We start from the raw sequence: 22,018 nt of genomic DNA, 5'->3' as shown, positions 1-22,018 counted from the left end.
CCATAGTCGTCAGTGATCCCAGAAGGGTTTACGTTTCCGGTGAAGTCAGCTCGGCTCGGGTAATTGTCTTCAAATTTTGTTTGAGTTTAATTAAGCTCCTTCCGCTCGTTGCGCTAGCGTCTCCCGATGATGAATGAAAATGCTTCGTCCGCCGGAAGGATACTGCGGTGTCGTTCTTTTCCGCGCGCGCGAGAGACCAAGGTCACGCAATGTTCGCCGAATCCTGACGGATTTCCGGCTGTGCCGCCGCCGCCGGTTAGCCTCGCGCACTCACGTTCGATCGCTTTAAGCGCTCCTGGTCCGCCCGTTTCCGGATACACGGCGATACCGTGCGGCGGCTCGCAAAACCGCGTGTCGAACTGCTGCGAGTTGCGGTCGCCGCGGAGGAAGTGGCGGAAAGCGAATTTCAAAAGCGGGGAAGAGAGACTTCTGCGGTCGCTGCACGTGTTCGTTCCCGTGGACAAGCACCCGTCCGCGGCACGAGCAGGAAGGACTTTTCGACTTCGACCGATTGTTACACGGTCACCTTTTTTCTCGGCTACGAGCGAATGTGTGTCAATCTCGGACCGGCGAGACATGAAAGGAAAGGATTCAATCGGCCGGCAGCGAAAGTATTTTGGCTTGAACTTCTTGTGAACGTTGGGATAATTGATTGTCGATCCTATAAATATTAGATGCAATTGTATTCATTTGTGAATTTGGATTTTTGTGTTAATACATTAGTTCATTGCTCATTGGCGATTAAATAATTGTATCAATAGTTACTGCATCTGTTTTATTTCATGCGGTATGCTAAAGGAATGTGATTAGATAAATTTTTTAATTTTTAGTTGAATAAATGTTTAACTTTCTTTTAAACACCGTAACATTTAGTTTTAGAACTTTTGACTTATAGACTTCTCCAATTTTATCATGGAGATTTTCGAAGATTCGTAAATGAAGATTCTTCAGTGTTCGATATCGCACGCGATTTTAGCAGTAATCATCTTACATGGCTGCGCGCAAAATCGTGACTCACTGCGCTTAGCTTTTTATCGTTGCGCAACCACGGAAAAGTGGAAAATAGCGGACTTTCACAAGCCCGTCGAACCCGTCAACAAAGAAGCGAACTAATGAAACACTCGAGGTGCACGGGAGACAATGAAACACGCGGCGAAACTGCAGGAAGGTGTCACTTAGGAAAGAAGTTCGGCAGTTATGATAATCAGCAGCTCTGCCGACAAAAAAATGTGGGTCGGGATTCTCGCTTGTTGCAGGACAGACCAGCCGAAATTATAGGGTAGTATGTCTTTTAAGAACTAGGCGACCCATTACCGACCGGCGAATCACCTGAAAACTGCTCCAACTTTTTCTTCTTCTTCGTTCCCCGCCCTGGTAACGATATTAGTGTGCTAATTGATTAAACATGTTCCTAATGGACCTAGCTTAATATTAATCTTCCTCCGATCTACTCTGAGTCCATTTTTATTCGTGAAAACTTCGCTGAAGTACTGATTTATGTTATCAGAAGCGCCACACTCGAATAATGAAATTTTAATTTCGGAATACTCGCATAATATTGTAACTATGTAGATTGCTGAAATAAGCTCAATGAAGTTCCAAGAGATCTTTTTATACCATTTGAAAACTTACAAAGTTTTAGTATGACTAATAAATATCTGCTTGATACCGATTTCTCTGCATTTCCATACAAGTTCAAATGTTTCCAGTACTTCCAATAACGCGTAATACAGTTTACGTGTCCGATCAGAAAAACGTCTGGAATCTCGCAAACAGTAATGCGATGCGGCCATTACGTCAACCGGGTCGGAGGTCGGAAATATTTTCAGCAGAAAACAGAAACATTCCATGGAAAAGGAATTACTACACCGTTCTGTAATTTAAGGGAACCGACCGATGCAGGCTCGCTGCGTGAAATCGACCCTCGAAAAACGTTCCGCCTCCAGCTTTCCAGCATCCTATTCTCCTTTGGTTTGGTCTCAGTCGGTTCACGAAGAAGAACCAGGTTGAAATTAATAGTATCTGGTCACGGGGACACGAGCAGGACGCACAGGATGCCCCGTTAACGAGCAAATAAATGCCCGCCAATTTTTCAGCAACGACAGGGCCACGCCTTCAACCCCGCCAACCTCCCTGATACAGGGAGGATGAATTTTTAATTGAACAGCTAGACGTTTTCCTGGCATCCGGTGAAACATAGTGGGATTAGCTGTACACACCGCTGTATATGCTTCCTCATTCCGTTTCGTCAGTGGCTACTTTCTTCCACACAGTTCGCGTTCAGAAATAATTGCAGTGGTCACACGTTAAATGCTCATTGAAACGACAACCAGTGGTTGGTACTAAAATATCAATTCTTTTCTGTTGTTACAAGAAATCAGAAATTCAAATAATATCCAGAAAAATGGTAAACCGGCGGGATATTATGATTTTGTCAGCGATATTCCTGCAAATGATAATCCTCCCATTGCGAATGCTTCATTACGTGCAACTTCTTTTCTTTAGGAATCACTTGATAAAATACAGCATAAATAAGTCATGTCCCAAAGTTTACGCAGCAAAAAGATTCAGAAGCCCGAACGGAACTAATTAAATTTCCCGTCCGCGAATCGCAAGATCCCGATCGTCGCAAGCACACGCGACACCGGGTAGCGTGTTAAACACCGTTGCTTGAGCAATGGTCAAAAACGTCGTTCTTTCGGAGCAGGGGTTAATAAAATATTAAACAAGCGACCGACCCCTAACCGGCGCGGCGGAGAGCAGCCATCCCCGGCAGCGGTACAATTCGGCCGAGCAAGAAGCTCGAATTTACGCGGAACCGGTGACTCTCGTTGCTTTGAGCGGGTTCCGCAGGAAACGAAGTAATCCTCGCGGTCCAAAGGATTTATTTTCCCGGTTGCATGTGCCAGGAAAGAAAGGCCGCGGCAGGCTGGAGGTTCGCGGGGGCGGCGGTGGCGGCGGAGGGAATGAAACGTCGAGGCGAGGCGAGGCGAGGCGTTTCGGCGACGCGACGCAAAAACGTGGGCGCCGGCGCTACGCAGAGGGCGACACCGCCAAAGGCCCCGTTCCCGGTATTATTTTCGGCCGTGAGAGAAAAGACTCCCTTCGTGGCGTTCCTCCCTTAATACGGCGAAATCCAAAACGACGAGATTTATCGGTGACAGAGGGGACGAGTCCGCGACAGACGAGTGCGAAAGAGAGAGAAAGAGAAGAAAGTAAGAGAGAGAAAGGGAGAGATGCGAGATTCTGGCCCCAACCGGCCAAGTGTTGAATCTTTTTGATTGCTTCCGACAGAGCCGGCTGTCGTTGCCTTTGAAGACTCGTCGATGAAGGATTATTCATCCGCAATGGATAATTCGGCCGCGTGGAAGGGGAACAACGCGCGTTGTTTCTTTGTCCCAGCACGTTTGGAAGGGAGAGCCTCTCGCTTCTGGGGAAGTCGACGGGCGAATGTTTAAACTCTAAGCGATGCGACCACGGGGAGTCAACTTTCGCTGTTTTATTTCGGCCGTTTCTAAGCTCGAAAACTGTCGTCGCGGCCGACGCCAGGGGTTTAACCTTAGAACTCCCCTGGGGCCGAGGGAGACGTCGAAGTTTTAAGCGAGGAAACTTTCGAGCAATTGTCTAGTTTTGTTGTGATCAATATTCAGTGGAATCGTCTGTCATTTTGATACGGTTTCATTGAAATTGGTGGTGCAGTATTGCATTAAATAATTAACATTGATACAATAATGATTTATGAATCAAATTAGATAAAAATTGATATACTCTTATTTGATTTTGAGGTACACTTCACAGTTGATAGTTTCAGATTTTTAATTGTCACGCGATAATTATAAATATATGGAATAGAGAGTATGAGCTGTATGAGGAAGAATTTCTATACGTGGGTGAAATTGATCCGATCGGTGCACGAGGGTCGAGACAACGTTGAACTTCTCGAGGAGACGAGCGAGGCATAATGAAAGGAAGGAAATTCCTGAAGATTTCCGAACAGTTTTCATATATCCATAAACAAGAGAAACATTTAGGTGTTTCCCATTTGCATCCCCTGTACACCGTATAACTTTATGAATTACCGTTAGCGAGAAAAGTGACTCGGATTCGGTATAGTAATGCGCGGCGTTCTCGTTCAGCGTAAATCCATGGAAATAAGAAGAGAAAAAGCGGCGGCACGTACACATCCGCGCATACATACACGTAAGTACGCTACTGGCGGCGTGCACGCGTTTTCGTACTAGATGAATGCAAATACATATATCAAGAGGGTTGGCTCGAGTTCCTTCCGCGATGTCGTCCGCTTGTTTCACTTTATTCGCCTGCGCCGGGCAGTCCGAATGAAAATTCAACGAAAAGAGGGGTTGCGGAGAGCGAACCGAAGGAAATCGCGGTGGATGGAAAACCGTGAACTCAATGCTGATTATCTCGTTTAAGAATCGATCGCTGCGAGCGTCGTTTCAATAGAAAATTAATTCCTCGGATGAACAATAAGCGAGCAGAAAATAGCAAAATACGGCGATAATAGAATTCATTTCAGCGGAAATTATTTTCGTTACGGCTGACCAATTATTTTTCTAAATGTCGATTGTTTCGACTGTTACGCGGCGTAAGTGGTATTATCCAAGGAGGGTGACGAAGGGGGAAGTAATTAAGAAATACTTTTCGATGCAGCATCGAAGCTGACTGGAATCGTCAGCTCGATCTTGATCTTCCTTTTCGCCTGTTCCAAGAAAGACGGGTAATTAACACTGCACTGGACGGGCCAAGATGAAAACATAAAGCGACTTCCGTTCCGGTGGTCATTAATTGTCACGTACATCGACGCTGATACATCGCGGTAACCGATCGGTTCGGTTTTTATCGATTTCTCGTGCCGGGAATTTTTAATAGTGACACCCAGTTCGGGGTACTCATGAATGGCGGACGCGGAACGATTTAAACCGCGTAATTAGGGACTGCGATGCTGCCGGTCCGCCATATTGTCACCGATCCCTCGACGAGTTATGCTAAATATTATCGCCTTTCGAGCGAACGTTGATTAATATTCATTTTTAATTGTGAACGTTCATAAACTCATCTTTCGGATGTGTCTCAATACGTTGAAAAATAATAACAGACACTTGAAGACGGTACAATTGCGTCAATCTCCTTGCCCAAACGCAAAACTCTCCAACAGCCACTACACCTACATCATTACGCGAAACATTCCAATCCTCGTTTAACTCAAACAACAAATTCAAATCTCCACTTAACACTGCGAAACAATTGAACAGCGCATTCGAAAATCCTTCAGAAAAGGGGAGCGCGGGAAGAACTCACGGTTTACCGCTGACAGTCTCAAATAAATTTATTAAAGCTCGAGATTTCCAGTTTCGTCCTCTATCTCCAAAGAACGATCGACAAGAACGAACTCGAAAAAACGAAGCATATCGTCGAAACGAAGCGTGGATCGATTTCCAGGGAGGCAGGTCGCAAGATCGATTCGGATTCCAAGGAAGGTGGATCGGGGTCCGTGCGCGAGGGATCGATCGGTTTGCGTTCCGCGCCGCGAACACCTTTCTCCCGCCATTACACCGCTCGCTCGGAAGCCATTACACGAATAAAATTAGGCGAGTCGGGGCGGTTCGCGGCTCCGCGGCGCGCGGAAAAAACCGCGGGGATAAATCTTCGCAGGCCGAGTACGTTTCTCATTCTCGATCCCGATCAACAGCTGATCCGGGAGAGGGGAGGGGAGCAAAGAGCGAGAGAGAGAGAGAGAGAGAGAGAGAGAGAGAGAGAGAGAGAGAGAGAGAGAGCCAGGTAGGTATACCGAGGGCAAAAAATTGATCCTCTCTCGATTCCGAGTACCGGATCCGGCGCAGCATCCCTGTTTCCGATCGGCCGATCAGTTCGCGGAACGGGCGAATCGAAGCAAATTTACGATCAACCCTCGCCTCGGATTCGTCCCCGGGAGAGCCAAAGCGACGGGAAAAAGAGACGACAGCACGGGAAAAGGATCGACCACACGATGCTTTCTCTGTCCCTCTCTCCACCCTCCCTTATGCCTAATACATCGAGCATCTCGCGGCCCCGAGCCCGCGTTTTTACTCTGGCCCCACCTATACGCGTCTCGGAGGCCGCTCCAGAGATTTCGTCTCCTGGAAAGGTGATCGAGTCGATCCGCCGTCGATATCTCGATCCGCCAATTAACCCATTTTTCGATGGACTGTGACCTGACCGTTAGAAATCAATTTCTTGTGTGCAGAGATTTTCTTGTGTCATCGTAGCTGTTATGGAAAGAATTAATAAGCATCTAACCTAATTAGAAAGTCGCAAACCAATTTCGAAGAAAATGAAGCTAAAATTTTAAGTGCAGAAATGGCCACTAGTGATTTGAATATACAGGGTTTCTGAAAAGTTTCTAATATAATTTGCAACTAAGTTTAACCCATTACATTGCCGATTCCCATAGTCCGCAAACGACGAACTTCAAAGAAGAAAAATCAATTTACTTAGTCGCAGGATCAACGATCCTCATTCTCAACAAGGGGAATCTAACAGACACCCAGTAGAGAGGCTCGTAAATAGAAAGACGACAGTACGGGGTTCGCGAAGGGTGGCCGAGGGAGCAGGAGAGGCAGAAAGGAGGCGGCAAAACGTCCGAATGAAGGAAGATTGACTCGGTGCGTGTGGGCCGCTCTCTCAGCATCAATTAGACGGCATCGGAGAGGAGTGTGCACGCGCGTTCCTGTACACGTAAGTGCCAGTGCGCGTGCACGTGTGCACGTATGTGGATGCAACGGTGCACCGGCCTGGATCGTCCATTGTGTTTCCATCGGGCCGGTGGCCGTTCGCAAAGATGGCCGTCTCAGCGAGGCGAGGCGAGGCCGGGCCTGGTTAAACGACAAAAACCGGGGCTTGGCTGAGCCGCCAAGTGTTCGAGACCGCGACAATTAATGACCGCCGGGGCGAAAATCATTTTATGTTTTCATCTCGACCGGGCCCCGGTGTCGGCGGCAACCCCTTTCTTTCGGACATGGCGGTGCTCGGTCCTCCGATTGGCACGCCTGCGTGAGGAACCGGACTAGAACCGACAATATTCGCGCGCTACCGTGGTTTACTCGCAGCTAAGATAGTCGTTTAATCATTTGCTCTCGAAATTTTTTCACTAGAAGTATTCAACATTTCGGAATGACACATAGATGGCATTCTTTGACAGTAATTAATGAAGATAACATACGTAAATTAAGGAACGAAGATATTTTATTTCAATATTTCATATATTGATCCAGTATAAAAAGTTTAGTATTATATGTAAGACTTTGTACTTTTGCCATATCAAGTGGTGGCTGAGAGTTACCTCTAGAGTGCAAAAGTTAACCTTTTGCAGTCTTATGTCGATGCCTGATATTCACTTTATTCGAATAATTAAACAGTTTATCAGTTTTTCTTGTAATTATTTGTAATATATGTACTGCATTAAACTGTCTTTGAAGTGAAAAACTCTTCTGTCAGCAAAGTATTGTAGGATACGTGTTTTTCGCTTTGTGGAAATTATTAGATTAGAGACGATGAGCTGTGCAAAGGCAATCGCAGCCGTGTGCCCATGTAAAAGAAATGGACCGCAAGCACCAAAACAAAGGAAGGTCAAACCATCAGCAAGCGCCTTGCCCTAGATAACAATTGCAAATTGCGAGCACTAGGTTTTTAGAAGCGGGCAATGGCCTAGGAATCGACAACCAATAGGTCAGCAAGTTAGCGCGCGAGTGAGAAAGTTACCTATAGATAAACAGGCGCCTGATGACTGACCCGAAGAAGAAATAAAGTCGAAATGATAAGGTGTGATGACAGCCGAGTTTGTACGTGAATGTATATGTTTGTAAGCGAGAGCGAGAATGATAAAAAGCGAAAAGCAATAGATCTAATATGTAAACAGCACGACAGCTGCGGCTCGGAAAGATATTTGGGAATAATTAGAAGAGCTATTCGTTTTTAGAGAAACAGTAAGAGCATAAGATAAAGAATTACGAACGATCCTTGAAAGATTGTCTACGAGAAGTGGATTGCCTTAACTCGTTTTCGATTACTAATAAATATAGTTAGATATATTTCTGCTCCCTACACTCATTTTCTAATAATCCCACAGTATTAACACTAGAACCACAGGCAGACGAATTATTGAAATTTTTCTGTACAGAGAGCGAAACGTAAGCAAAATGTAAGAGCGGTTTTCATTGAGCTTTCGATCTCAATTTGCGTATTACTAAATTAGCTTTATTATTAGTTTCTCAAAGAAGGATCTGTATCTTTTAAATGGGTCGTTTTAGTGTTAATAAAATCATTGATCTAGAATAGTGTTAAAACAATGGGCTAAAGTTTCTGTAATTTATGTACCGTAACCACAATGGGAAAATAAAGAGGAAATGATCGTAGAAGACAAACGAATGGGCATTAGAAAATCTGACTTATATTTCGGATGGTTTGAAAACGAGGATAAATCCGAGAAAATCTGTATTTATGGTAGGTTTACTTAACTCAATCGAGTTCAATCTATGGTGCGTTGTTAAAAAAGAGACCAAATGGAATACTGGTTTAATTAGTCAAAGTGGAAAGGGACATAATTATTTTTACATGCATTTTCGTTGATAATATACCGCCCATTAATATAATTACAGGGTAATCAATTAATACTGTAAACAAAATACACAGCAAAATGCACCTTTTGCTTCTGTATCATCCGAGTTTCAACTTTCCATTAACTCCCGGTAGGTTTCAAATCAAATCCAGTTAAAAGTACCTGAATCTAGGTTTAACAAAGTTTAATACAGCTTATGCAAATACACTTTCCTCACGAATCAGTTCAGTTAGCAACAAATAAAACAAGTGCGCGTTTCAGTTCCATTTGAATCGTGTAGAGCGTAATTTTTTGAAAACCATTATATGCCGCAAACGCGTAACGAACGGCGGTTCAACTTATTGCCAGATGTAACGCAATTAAACCGCAGACGTATAGAATAAAATTCTGTCCAGCTTTTCTTGAACCTATAAATTAGTGTCTAATGAACAGCCGCGGTATAATTATATCTCGGAAACTAGTTTTGAACGGATTCTGGAAGATAGCTATCAGTCGCTTCGCGTTTAATCGCTTAATGATACTATTTTCGTATAAATACCAACTTCAGCTGCGAAGCGATTTATTTATTAATGCGATCCGTGATCTTCATAATTAACCTGCGTTTCGGAAATGTATGGAATTTTCAACGTTTCTTGAGAAACGCAAGTAGCTTAAATATCATGGTCTAGAGTGAACCTCGATATAGATATCCTAATCTTTCCTCTGTATACAGACAAATTTCAATATTTCCTTGCACTTGGAAGTCTCTGCATAAAAGGAAACTAACAACCAAACATTCCAGTCACGAAATGTGCAAATATTATTATTTCGAAGTCTTCCAGACTCTAGACTCTTCACGGAAGAAGCGTTCAAGCGGATGCGTCGGTGCCTAACCCTCGTCCGTAAATCCGTCGCGAGTACCGGAAGTCGGAAACGCGTAAATCTCGGCAAGTTCCAATACTCGCGCGGAATTTCGGCGATCGTAGTAAACCTGCCACCCAAAAGGAGAGCAGTGTCTCCTTATCCTACCTCGCCCCCCCCCCCACCCACCTCCCACTCTCTCTCACTCTCTCGTGCTCTCTCGTTCCGCGGCGAATTTTCGACTGCGGGAAAGGACACCGTAATATTCACAGGCCATTTGCGTCACAATGCCGCCACGTTAACGACGACAATGGAAGCAATAATGAGCGGCTTCGGCCAACAAACTCGAACCACCGTTCGCCGGTAGTTTTGGTCCCGGCCAGACTTCGATGGCCTCTCGAAAATTCGTCTACCAGGAAACGTGTAATGTGCATCGACGAGTTAAATGATCGCCGCGGGTCCAAACTACTACCTAACCGATCGCGGTTGAATTTAACGCCGGATAGTGAACGCAGATTGGCTGGAAGCAGCGCGCTCCTTCGAACAATCGCGACCCGTCCACAGCAGTGCTTTTAGAATCGCTGCGCATTGTTATGAGTCTTGGAATTGTGGAGTGCTGATTTCGGGGCACCGATTGGCGAATTGGATTTTGATTGTTAGAGCCAATTAGAAAACTTCTCTTTCGTTATTAAAAGAACATACGTGTTTTATATAATTTCTGGAACATCGAAACGAGAATACTATGCTTCAAATTTTCAGATTAAAGTAACATTTAACAACTTTCGACCGATATCGTCGGGAATTTTCCAATACCCTGTTGTAAAAGATAGTGAAACTGGTTATTTAGATCTCTCACTCTGAATTCACTAAAACTACAAAATCTAAACTGGAAAAGCAGTTAACACATTGACTGTCACGGTGATCATCGATGACAAGAGCTTCCAAATTCTTTGAGAACAATCACAGTAAGAAAATTCATGTCGAATGAAAATATTTAACGTGAGTAGCTAGATGATAATGTGATATGAGTACTGTGATACAAATCATTAATAATTATTTCTAATACCATTTGCCTTTGTTATAAAAGAAGAATAATTACTACATAAAACGCTCGAAATTCTCGTGGCAGCCAACGTGCCAACGATTCGAATTGGAGATTTAAAGATTGATAAACATCTACAATCTACATTCAGAATCTAAACGTGATCGACCGCTAACTTCGGCTATAAAGTGTCGAAGCAAATCGAACCGAACTCACCGCGAATTCATAGAAGCCGATTTTTCCAGGGTTTCCACTGCGCTGAACCGAGGCGGTGCATGTTCGCCGGGTTGTTTTCAACGACCGCGAATTAATATCCGCTTTCCAGCGGCTGCGATTAATGCCCGATATCAATCACTGCGCCGGGGAAAGAAACGAAACGAACGCGAGACGTTCACGGTGTTGCGCGCCCGCTATGAATAACAGAGCGTGTCGTTATTTAAATCGGCGACGGGTTCGCGCCGGTAATAAGAAACGGAGGTGTGCGGCGTGATTCGCCGGTTGTCCGGTTTACCGGTTGTTCCGCGAGCGACGTGTAAATTGCGAATATCTGCCGCGCGCGGTCGCGCGTGCACCGGCTGGATGCTGATGATAATATGAACGACCACGAGATAATCGAACACGCGATCCCTCTAATGCGAGCGAATAAATTATCTGTCCCGAGTAAATCGTCACCGTCACGGCGAAACCGGGAACAGGTTCAGAAACACGAGAACCCCGGGGCCCACCATTTTGTCTCCTCGTGGCACAGACCGGCGTAATTATACTTCTGGGCTTCTATTCGCGTTTAACGGCACGCGTATCATTAGAGCGGATACTACATTGAATATTGATTAATAAACAGGACAATTATAGTTGTTCGGTTCTTGTCATGAGGAAAGAGATAGCTCAACATATCGATTATACAATAATGTTCTGGACTGTTCTGGGATGCTATTATTTCGTGGAAATCAAAGGCTACTCTATTTCGTTTCTTCACACTGGAGATCGCAATTTCATTTTTGTAACATTAATTTTCGAATTTGTTTCGTGACTGGTTAATTACTGGGTAGTTTCTTATTTCTATTTAACATTACTAAAAAATTTCAAAGCTTATATTCTAATATTCAAGTCTATTTAAACTCTTTTTCATTCTGTGCACACTGTCGTCAAAGATCCTTTTTTTTCACCGAGCACGATTACGAAATGGAGGAAAATCAATAGTTTCGTTCAGATTTCGAAAATTTCGTAGGGAAAAGTTGCGTTAGCCGAAGTGTTGCTGAGCGTTAGGATGCGACCCGGTCTCCTCGGTGGGCAGTCGCACGCTCGCGAAGCGAGTCGTGCACACCCGTGACAAGCGGTCACGCGAGATCCTTTGGCCGCGAACGGGTCTCGCGCGGCTGCCCCCAAATTGCCCGAAATTATTGGCTTCTCTTGTTTTCCTGTCATACGCCGCATGCTTCGTCGTTCCATGTCATTTCTACCTGTCCCCGTAACGCGGCTGTTTCCCACCAGCCCTCGCGCTTTTTCCTCCTCTCCGGGAACTTTGTGATACTCGCGTCGCGTCGCCTCCTCCTGCACGCCCGGTTCCCGCGCACTCTTTTTCCTCGCACCCTCACCTCTGGTTCGCTGAACTTTTACACGTCTTTCGTATATACCTACGTTCCCGACGACGCGCGTTCTTCTCGTTAACGTTTCAACGTCGGTTCCTATATGGAGGCTGCCGGTGTATGATAACTGAGCCTACCCGCAACAAAGGACACGATTAATCCTACTAAAAAGAATTTCAGAGCGTGTTGATACAGCTGGAGCTATTGTATTTGTTTGGGTGATTACACACACTTGTAGTGAAATGTAGATGCCATGTATTTGACGTTTAAGGTACGGAGAATATAATTGAGACGGTATTTATTTCGTAAATTTTAGATATAGTGGAGAATATTCAGTTTTTGTACTATTTAAGTGACGAATAAGTATGCTTTTGGATTTGAAAGATTTTTTAAGTGCATACATTTAACATTTTATTCTTTCTTATTGAAACGTTAAGGATATATTGTATGCAAGCATTTGTCGAGAATCCCAAATTAAATTAATAAAGTGTCATATTAAAATATAGCTGAATTACTTATTAGGTTATGTGAAAGTTCTTCAGTACTGTCAAAGTGTACCCTAAAAATTAAAGTCTTCATAGAAGAGACAGTCACGAACCCGAGAATTTTTTATATATCTCTAATAGTATTTTGTCGCGATCTCCTCAATAAAAGAGAAATCTCGATGACCCATCTGAGGAATTTAATCAGACTAATAAATCGACGCGGAAGCGGAGCCCGAAAGTATGCTAATCCCAATCGTTATGCTAATATCAGTGCCCGGGCGAACACGTATAATCGTCCGTGAAATCATTTCGCCACTGCGAAACGTTTCGTACTCCATCAATTAAGTTCTCGCTGTCCGCGGGCTAATCGAAGTTATCGGTGATCGATCCGGGAATCGGTGAATTCATTTTTCTTTTCTGTCTACATCAAATTCATTTTTGTCGAGAATACTGGAGTCTTTCCGTCCTCCACGGAGATGCGAGAATATTCGATAATTTACTTAATTAAGAAAGATGAATTAACTTGTCAGTTGTTTTACATTCTAATATTTCTTTAACAGTAATTTATTTTCTCCTCCACAAATAATAGGAGGTCTGACAAAAGATTCGATTAAATACGTTTCCTACCCACAACCTTAAGAACAGTTTCCATCTTTTTAACACGAACGCTGACCAATAATAAAGTATACACGTTCAACATTTTCAAAAGAACAATTTTTTTCCAAAGTTTCATCGAAACCAACACGTGTTCATAATAAATTGTACGTGTTTCACGCAAAGTATATAAGTCCTAGCACACGACTCTCCCGCCACATGTAACACGCCACAACCGTACATTACATCACGCTTACGTTCACTTAAGGATAAACCGCGTCAGATCGTTTGTTTATTTCCAATCCGTAGTCTGATTATCAATTACACGTCAGCGGCCGCATCGAATTCCGACGCCATTCATTTTTCGAACGATTAAAACCGGCGAATAATTGATAGTTAAAACTAGACTTCGGACGAGAAGAGTCGGCGAAGTAATAAGATCTAACCGAGACCGTCGCGTTTTCTAATTTATTTCGCGTCGATTTAACGATCCGTCGTAGCTAGAAAAGCCGACTTCTTTTTCCAAGAAACTGTCTACGAAACAGTGAATATACATGAAGATCCTTGGCCTAGCTGCAACACAGTTTATTTAGAATACGGCGACCAGCGCGGTTTAACATTTTAGCTCCCCGCGGCCGGATCAGGCCCGCGGTTAACTCGCATTCCTGCCCGCGTAATTCTCGCGCGGTCCTAGTGAACCAGTTCGATAATTTCCGCCGTGTCGACTATAAATGTTCGAAAATCAGCGGGCGTATTTCCATAGTTGCGCGGATCGTAGCGGCAAACGGGCTGAAAGCGGGAGAGAGCTCGCCACGCCGACGGACGCCATGATCGGCAGCAGCGCATTGCTTAGTGGCCGCGACCATTTAAACAATCGCCGATGCATTATTCACCGCGGTGCATGCATTTCACCTTGCCGGCCTCGGGTTGAGTCGGGCCGGGTCGGGCCGGGCCGCGGCTCTTGTCGACGCGTTCCACGCTGAAAAATCGATCGGTCCCACGGCGTGTTGCACAGGTGTGCGTCGTGTCAGTCCACAATGGTGACGATCGGCAGGCCGTTGCACACGAAAAGTCCACCGGTTTCGTCCGTAAGATGAGGCGGCCTCCTTTCGCGAGTGATCTATGATTTTTCGCGGATCGACCGCCGGATTCGGACCTGCGTTGCGCAACACCGCAGTGAAACTAAAAGGATCGCGTGCGTCCGGTCCGCGACTCGTGGATCGACGTGACGACCGTCACGTCGAGTGTAGGATCTTTGAGGAGGAAAACTTACTTTGAAGATCTGTTGACTATTTAGATTCGAATGTATGAAATTTAGTGTTTGGAAATTCGTTAGTTAGGGGTAATTGAAATTTCAGTGATTCTTCAGAAAGGAGTTGAGGATTTTTCCGAGAAGTTTCGTGGGAATTATTAGCTATGTCAAATTACTGGAGCAACTTTAAATATAATCTTGTATCATCCCATAATGTACAACCTCATTTGCAATATAGGAATTTCTACTCCAATACAAAACAAATTTAAACAGACATTTCTACTAACCAATTATCCTGACGCCTGAAATTCACTTTCTTGATTCTCGCTTTCAACAAAGTGAAAATACAATATTCTAGTATCTGATTGCTAAATCAGTGTCTACGCGCTTCAATTCCAGGTACAACGAAGAACAAGATGGCGTGTACCTACTTCATTCCCGAGACTTAATTTTTACACTGTCGAGGATGTAACAGAGTGTTCGACACGACGAACAATTGAGGATTACGTGTAGCATACAGTTTTAATTGTCGAATGTCCGGATAACAGCGTTTCAACAGCTTCGCATCACCGGTGAACGGTGTTATTTGCTGTCGGCACCGTTGAATAATAAATAACATCCATTCGCGAAGGGGACATCGCATCCTGGCCGCGCGCGATGAGTATAATACGAGCACGGAGATGCTTCCGCTGTTCACCTGCCTTTAAATGCGCCCGATGACTCGCGGAATCATCGAAAGGATGGTTTCTGTCGAAGCCACGTCCAGCGAACGCGTCGACAAAAGAATTCGACATAGATTCTTAGACAATATCCTAAGGAATGTTCATGACGCTGTGTCCTTAACCATAGTCCTCAAGGCTCCGCGAAACAAGTAAGAATAATTTGTATTATGAGTTAAAATAATGGGACTTCAGTCTAGTAACAACTCGTATCTCATCTTGCTCCGAGCTTTCTACTGAAGCCCAAGCTTCCTTGAAAAGAAAATACATCGTTGAGAACCATCTTGGTCCTCGAAACAGATAGGATCAACCGAAACTGCAGTAGAAATTGAAATCTGGTTACCTAGTTGCTCCACAAAATAGTGGATCTACAGAAGACATCTCAAAAAAAATTCTCATCCTGTTACTTCCAACAGAAAACCTTTCTAAACCAAGAGAAAAAAACAATTTCAATCATCGAGCAGATACTATGGACTACAATCTACCAACAATTCGACGCACAACTCCAAGGACTCCAATCATAGCTCCAACTCCATAATCCCAAAAATACTCAAATGAGGAACAACACGAACCAATGGAAATCTATCAAAAATTCTGCCAGCCCGAGATCTAGGAATGACGAAAAGTCACTAAGGAGCAAGTAACGAGGGTGGTAATCGGAACGGCGTAACCATCGGGGCCTACAGGATCGTAGAAGCCGTTCGAAGGGGCACGGCCGAGTCTCGTGGGTGGCCACTATGATTTCTTCAGGGCTATCTGCCGATCTCAATAGCCGAGTAATTCTGCTTCGCCGTTCTCTCTTTCTCTCTCCTCCTCCTCCTCCTCCTCCTCTTCTTCTTCTCCTTCTCCTTCTTCTTCTTCTTCTTCTTCTTCTCCTTCTTCTTCTTCTTCTTCTTCTTCTCCTTCCTCTTCTTCTTTTTTTTCTTCTTCTTCTTCTTCTTCTTCTTCCTTTTCTTCTTCTTCTTCTTCTTCTTCTTCTTCTTCTTCTTCTTCTTCCTCTTCTTCTTCTTCTTCTTCTTCTTCTTCTTCCTCTTCTTCTTCTTTCTCTTCTTCTCTCTTTTATCCTTCTTCTCTGTTCTTCTCCTCCGTTCGCTGTTCCCCACCGAACGGGCCAGGCCAGGCCCGACCGAGGCGCATTCTGACACCTACGACTGGCCATGAGACACGGCCGGGTAAAAAGTCTTGAAAGAAGGGAAGCCCGGGTCCGGTTCCCGCTGGTTAGGCCTCCCGTCGGCCGTGGAGCCAACCAGAAACCAGAAGAACCACTCTGAAACACTCGGCTAGCCACACCTCTGCGAGCCTGCCACGATTCCTCTTCGCTCCCTCGTGTTCCCACCTTCCCTCGCCAGGCCTGTTCCCGGCCCCCTTTCGCATTTTTTACTTTTCGTGCCCCCGCGACGAGAGCTGGAGCCCTCTGCAGGCGCTCTCGAGTCGGGCCGCGTCTCTCCCCCTCAGCCCAGCGTGCAAGGGCTCGCCGCGCAATCCCCCTTTCCCTCGGGGGAAACCGATTTCTCGCAGTGTCTTCCAGCTTTGTCGGGATCACGAGGGCCTGCACACTTCGGGGCTGCGTCCCGACACGGGTTCCGCCGCTAATGAAACGGGACAATGTTGTTTTGTCGACGGGGTAATGAGACTCGTCAGGGTGGTGATTAAACGGATTTATTTTTGATCCGTTTTGGTGGGTTAGCCGCGCTGTATCTTTGAGGAATAATGGCTTTGACGTTATAGCATCGTATTTGAGTTTGTACGTGCTTTTTCAACGGGTTTTTCGGTAGTTTTAAGATGAATTTTTGAGGATATTTTAGGATCTTCGAGGGCAGTGAACAATGTGTAGATTCTTAGGTTTTGGTGAAAGTCGTGTAGATTCTGGTTAGAATCGTAGCTAATGTAGTTAATGAAGAATTATGATTGTACGAGGTTTCGTGAATTTACTTTATGATAAACATATGGCTAGTTCTGAATTTGAAACTTATCAGTTAACAGAACTGACGTTGGAGTGGAGTATAAGAACTTCTAGGAATATTGAGAATGCAAGGTTTGGTATAATGTAAAACAGCCCTATTATTTTCTTCCCTTCATTATATAGACATATTGATGAAGGATAGAATTCTTTTTTACTCTCAATTCTGTTAAATTTCCCTGTTTTATATAAACTTGTGTAGTCCATTTATCCACGATGTGGAGCTTGATGTTTGAGTATTCATAAACTTCATGTAAATGTTTTCTTTTTCATTGATGAAGTTTTCTAGACATTAGCTTTATAGAGATGTTTTCCTATTTACTGGAAACGTTGGGCAACGATTTAACGAATGAAAGTATCCCATTGTCGCTAGGGAATTTCGATGTCCCCTAGGCGAACGGCTACAGAACATTTTAGGCATTCGTCGTGCGCCTTTCGTACTCGTTACGGTCTATTGAACTCCAGGCAGCATAGAAAATTGCGCATTAGGCGTAATTATTCCTAGGATCGTTAATTCAATCAGCTGGTATCGGATCGCGTTCGGGAATTAGGAAACCCCGTGTAGATGTCTTGCGGAACTATGCAAATGCTTGGGATCCTGGGACCCGTTCAACGTAACTTGTGAACTATTGGGGAACGTGGTGTTACAGGACATTTATTATCCGGCAATATCATTACAATTTCATTACCAAATACCCAAAATACGACTAGGTAAAAATTATTTTCATCTCTGTCCAACATTATACCAAACATTCCTTATTTCTGCCTTCTTGATCTACATACAAAAAATTTACAGGAAAGTAAATTGTAAAGAACAAAATTATCTCAAAACCTTATTGTTTCTTACTACGAGTAATTTAAATCAATTCTTTATTAATTTTTCTCGTCAAAACGTTTATAATACCGGTCAATACAGACAGTAATGTCTGGTCACTTAGAATAATCATAATTTAGAGATGATTCCCTAACATGAACAAAAACGTGAATATTACTTGTAGAAATTCAAGGTTCCAAGTCATAAAATTACGCCGAAACCGAAACATCCATACAAACCCATGCACCCTGTCTAAATTTAAAAACTATCTCGCCCGCTAACAATTAAATCGCAATTAATTAAACTGTGGATTTTTCTTGTTTGAAACAGCATTTCCAAACAAAACTCGTTATAGTTATCAACGACTCGTTTCTTAATCGTTAATGTATTAACTCTGTTAACTGATTCGTATCTATTTCGTTAGAAAAGCAAAGATTACGGTTCACCAATTAAATCCTCGCCGCGACTTTCCGTACACGCGGAAACAATCGGTCTGATCAACATTAAAGGCGTACAGCCGGTTTTGTCACGCGGGAATGCAGTTCCGCATCAAAGGCGGAATATGCGTTGCACAGGTGGTCGTGTAATATTCTAATTAGCAAACGTTCTAATTATCCCGCTCGCGTTTCGCACCGATAATTACGAGCTACGCTGCGGCGGCGGCGGCGGCGGCAGCGGCGATGACGGCACGTCGCGAGTTTCCATGTTGCGCGATTGCGCGCGACGGAATCGTCTCTGGGATCAAACGCGTTTGTTCCGCCGGAAGTATAATAATGTCAACCATTCCCCTTCCCCTGCCGGGGACAATCGGTGGGGGAGATGTTCGCTAACTAATAAGTGCCTGACTGTTTGTCCTCGATGCTTTTGTCGCGAACCAGCTCGTTAGGAATCCGCCCCAACGCTGCCACCGTCGACGAACTGTTGGTTAACTTTGTTTAAGTTAGATTCTATTTAAATCTTATTCGTCTGTAATGTTAACCCTTTGCCGACGCTACATTAATATCGTGCATCTTTGCTTGAGGTATATATAAGGCGTTTCTTGATTAAGCTGTAATATTTGTTGTTACTGTGATTGAAGAGTTCGTTTGAGGGAAATTATTGGGGATTTATTTTTCGTCTAAGGAAAAGAATGGTTTATGGAGCAATGTTTAACAATGTTCGATCCTGAGGCTTATAGTAACTTGATATAAAATACTATATGCATACATAGTAGGTAGATAAGTTTAGTAAGTAGTCCAGTAGTAATTTTCCCATGTGTTCGAATATTCCGAGACCAAATTAAATAGAAAAATTCTCTGATCCATTTTTCAAACGTCATGATTCAAAAACAAATATGTTTGCACCTCCATGCAAACGATTCTCAATAAGAATCCATCAACAAGTTGACTTAACATTCGAAGAGAATCGAAAGGGCCACTGTTACATTGCCAAAAACTGTAACAGACAATGTATGCAGTGTGTTGGGACGATAAGAAAAAAAATGAAGAATAACGAAGCGAGCGCAAAGTGCACGTGCGTCAACCGAAATGCGTGTTGAACATGCGGACTCGTTGGCTGTTGGCCGGTGATCTGCAGAGCACACGAAACTGACGAAAAACTCGTCCTCGTGTCGTCGTTATCTCGTAATTTTTTTCGTATTAATTAGTAATTATAGAGTGACTTAATTATCTCGAGGGCTCGCGACTTAATTAAAGACGAGCTACCGTTTACCATTTACCGACACACCGCGCAACGTTCCGATAAGTGGGGATCGCGATTTCCGGCGTATCGATGTTGTCAAACGTCTCGAACAGAGTTGGCTCTCCGCTCGCTTCTTACTCCCAACTTGTTTTTTCTTCCCCCCCCCCCCCGCTCGTGTCCTCGTTTTTTCGGGAAGTCGCGCGAAATGAAATTGGAACAGAGATTCCCGCGCGATAGTCGCGAAGCGATGGCTCCTTGTACGCTCGGCGGTCGTAAACAACTTTCCGCTTATTTTTTTTCTTTTGTTCGGACCTACACCCGGCGTAAAGATACTTTGCAATTACGATCGTTATTAATGTTTCATTATTCTTACCGCTTAATTATTATTCGCCCGGCCTCGGCCAGCCGTAACCGCGGATGTTTATGGCTCAATCCGTGGAACCCGTTTTTCTGGAAACTCTGTTTCCTAATTGAGTAAGCGTGACGTGCGTTCGTTCGATTAGCGTTTCTCAGTTCACCTCGAGATTGACTCGCGAGTTCATTAAAAATAGACGTAACAGTACGTTTTCTATTAAGTCACCGTACCCTCGAATCACCACTTTCATAATTGCAATAGTGAATTAACAAAAAAGAATCCTCCAATAAAAGAACATTCTGACAACAAACAAAATTTATCAGAATATTTGCGTACAAGAGTAAATCGAATTTACGTACCGCGAAAATCCCGTAGAAATTTATGATTTTCCACCCTTGAGAATCAACGCGGGGAACCGTCGTTTTCCCGAAACACCCTGAAAATCTCGTCCGCGGAAGGAACAACCCCCTGCCGCTCGCTGAAGTAAAAAAGAGAAAGGCCGTGGGGAAAAAAGCTCGAACCACGGTCGGAATTCCGAAACGAGGCCGCTTTTTTCTTCCACCCTTCGTCCCCAGATTTCCATCCCCCTTGGAGGACTCGACGGCGAAAATAAACGGCGGAGACGCGTCGGCTAGGGGTGCGGGGGAGCCGGCGGCGAGAAACCGGCGGGGAGCGAAGAGGAAGGAGAGAAATTAATTAGCTCTTTTGCGTGGCCGAAAAAGGGGGAGCGGGAGAGAGACAGAAAGTTCAAAGGAAGTGGCGCAGACTACCGAGCCTCGACTTCCGACCTGACGACGGTGTGTGTAATTCCTTTCCATCCCCCCACCTCCTGCCGCAATCCTCGCTCCACCCCTCGGGGCCGATATATACGTGGCACCGGTTAAAAATGGCGAGATCCTTGGCTAGGATCGCGAGAAGAACGCTGATATTCCTTTGTCAGATCGCGAGCCTAGCACTTTTGATGAACACAACCCCCACGATTTTCGGTCATTACTCGGCCAGGCCGCGACCATTATTCCAACGAAATTACTTTCAATCAGATTTTCAGCGGAGTTGGAAACTTCCGATTTCGAGGAAGTTCCCGAAGGAGGAAAAGCGAAGTCTATTAGAATCGGAGTTGGAAAATGGAACGTTCGATCGACGGGTTCAAGATCAATTTAACAGTCGAACTCGAAGTGGATTTCCCAATTCTTAACGAGGAAAATAAGGACACTCGGTGTTTTATAATCGATTCGCTTTTCGCCGCGACAAGGAGGTTTGATGTATATTATAATCGAAGAAAGGGGGAGTCGGAGTTTTCTTACCTTTTGGTTTGGGGTTTCAATGGTCCTTTGAGGGCGGATGTTTTATTTAACGTAAGAATGGAATGGTGAAAACTTTTGAACACTAAACGCATTAAGCACTGTAGAAATTATTTCTAGTTGGAGATTTGTATAGTAAACTTGAACGAGGAAACTGTTCACTTTAAACTTCAAAATGTGTAATATTTGTTATAAAAATATTAGCACTGTTCTAGTTGCAGTGTTAAAATATGAAGAATGGTTATTAGGCAGCTTTAAGGACGACGCGATAATTGGCAGGATACGACGATGTTCTCACGGCAAAGCGTAAAGTAAGACTGACGCCTAAATTGCGGCAGGTCAAGTGTTTCGTCATTCGATCACGATTACGTCGATTGATAACAAAAACCGTGCACGCGGTAAATGTTTCTAGGTTACCTGGAGCGACCGTGGATTCCGTGTTTTTTTCCAGGAACAACTTTCCACCACCGTCGAGTAACAAAAACACCAAGTCGCCAACTCGTGTCTAAGCAATCGACTTTCAAATGCATTTTTAATGTATGCTCAACGTGGAAGGATCTCGAGCTTTCCTGGCCAAACTCGTACTTAGTTACGGAGAGTTTTATTTATCCAGTGAAGAAGAATATCGATCCTTTGAAAGAAACCAGAAAACTACCCACAGAAAAAGGGATGTCCGCTGAAAAAAGTCAGAACGTCCGTTACATAAAAAAGAGTTACACAAACAATAAAAGCTATGTTGATTAAAACTACTATCAAACTACTTTGGTAGAAGCAAA

The 22,018-nt window shown here is 44.1% G+C and overlaps 1 long non-coding RNA gene across 4 annotated transcripts in view; it reads right to left on the bottom strand.

Moving 5' to 3' along the window:
• Nucleotides 1-21,533, bottom strand: part of LOC143176923 (uncharacterized) — a 31,793-nt gene extending 10,260 nt beyond the window's left edge. For 2 of the 4 annotated variants that reach the window (XR_013001473.1, XR_013001476.1), the window contains exon 1: nucleotides 10,713-11,032. This is a non-coding gene — a long non-coding RNA (uncharacterized LOC143176923). Of the gene's footprint in view, nucleotides 1-10,712; nucleotides 11,033-14,073; nucleotides 14,514-21,245 lie in introns of those variants that run through there. The other 2 variants (XR_013001472.1, XR_013001475.1) reach the window with 2 other exon arrangements.
• Between the last annotated feature and the right edge of the window lie 485 nt (nucleotides 21,534-22,018).

The sequence above is a fragment of the Nomia melanderi genome, chromosome 1, assembly GCF_051020985.1.
Source record: "Nomia melanderi isolate GNS246 chromosome 1, iyNomMela1, whole genome shotgun sequence".
Classification (NCBI taxonomy): domain Eukaryota; kingdom Metazoa; phylum Arthropoda; class Insecta; order Hymenoptera; family Halictidae; genus Nomia; species Nomia melanderi.
Note: the sequence above shows the minus strand (reverse complement) of the source record. Positions and strands in the feature narration are given on the sequence as shown.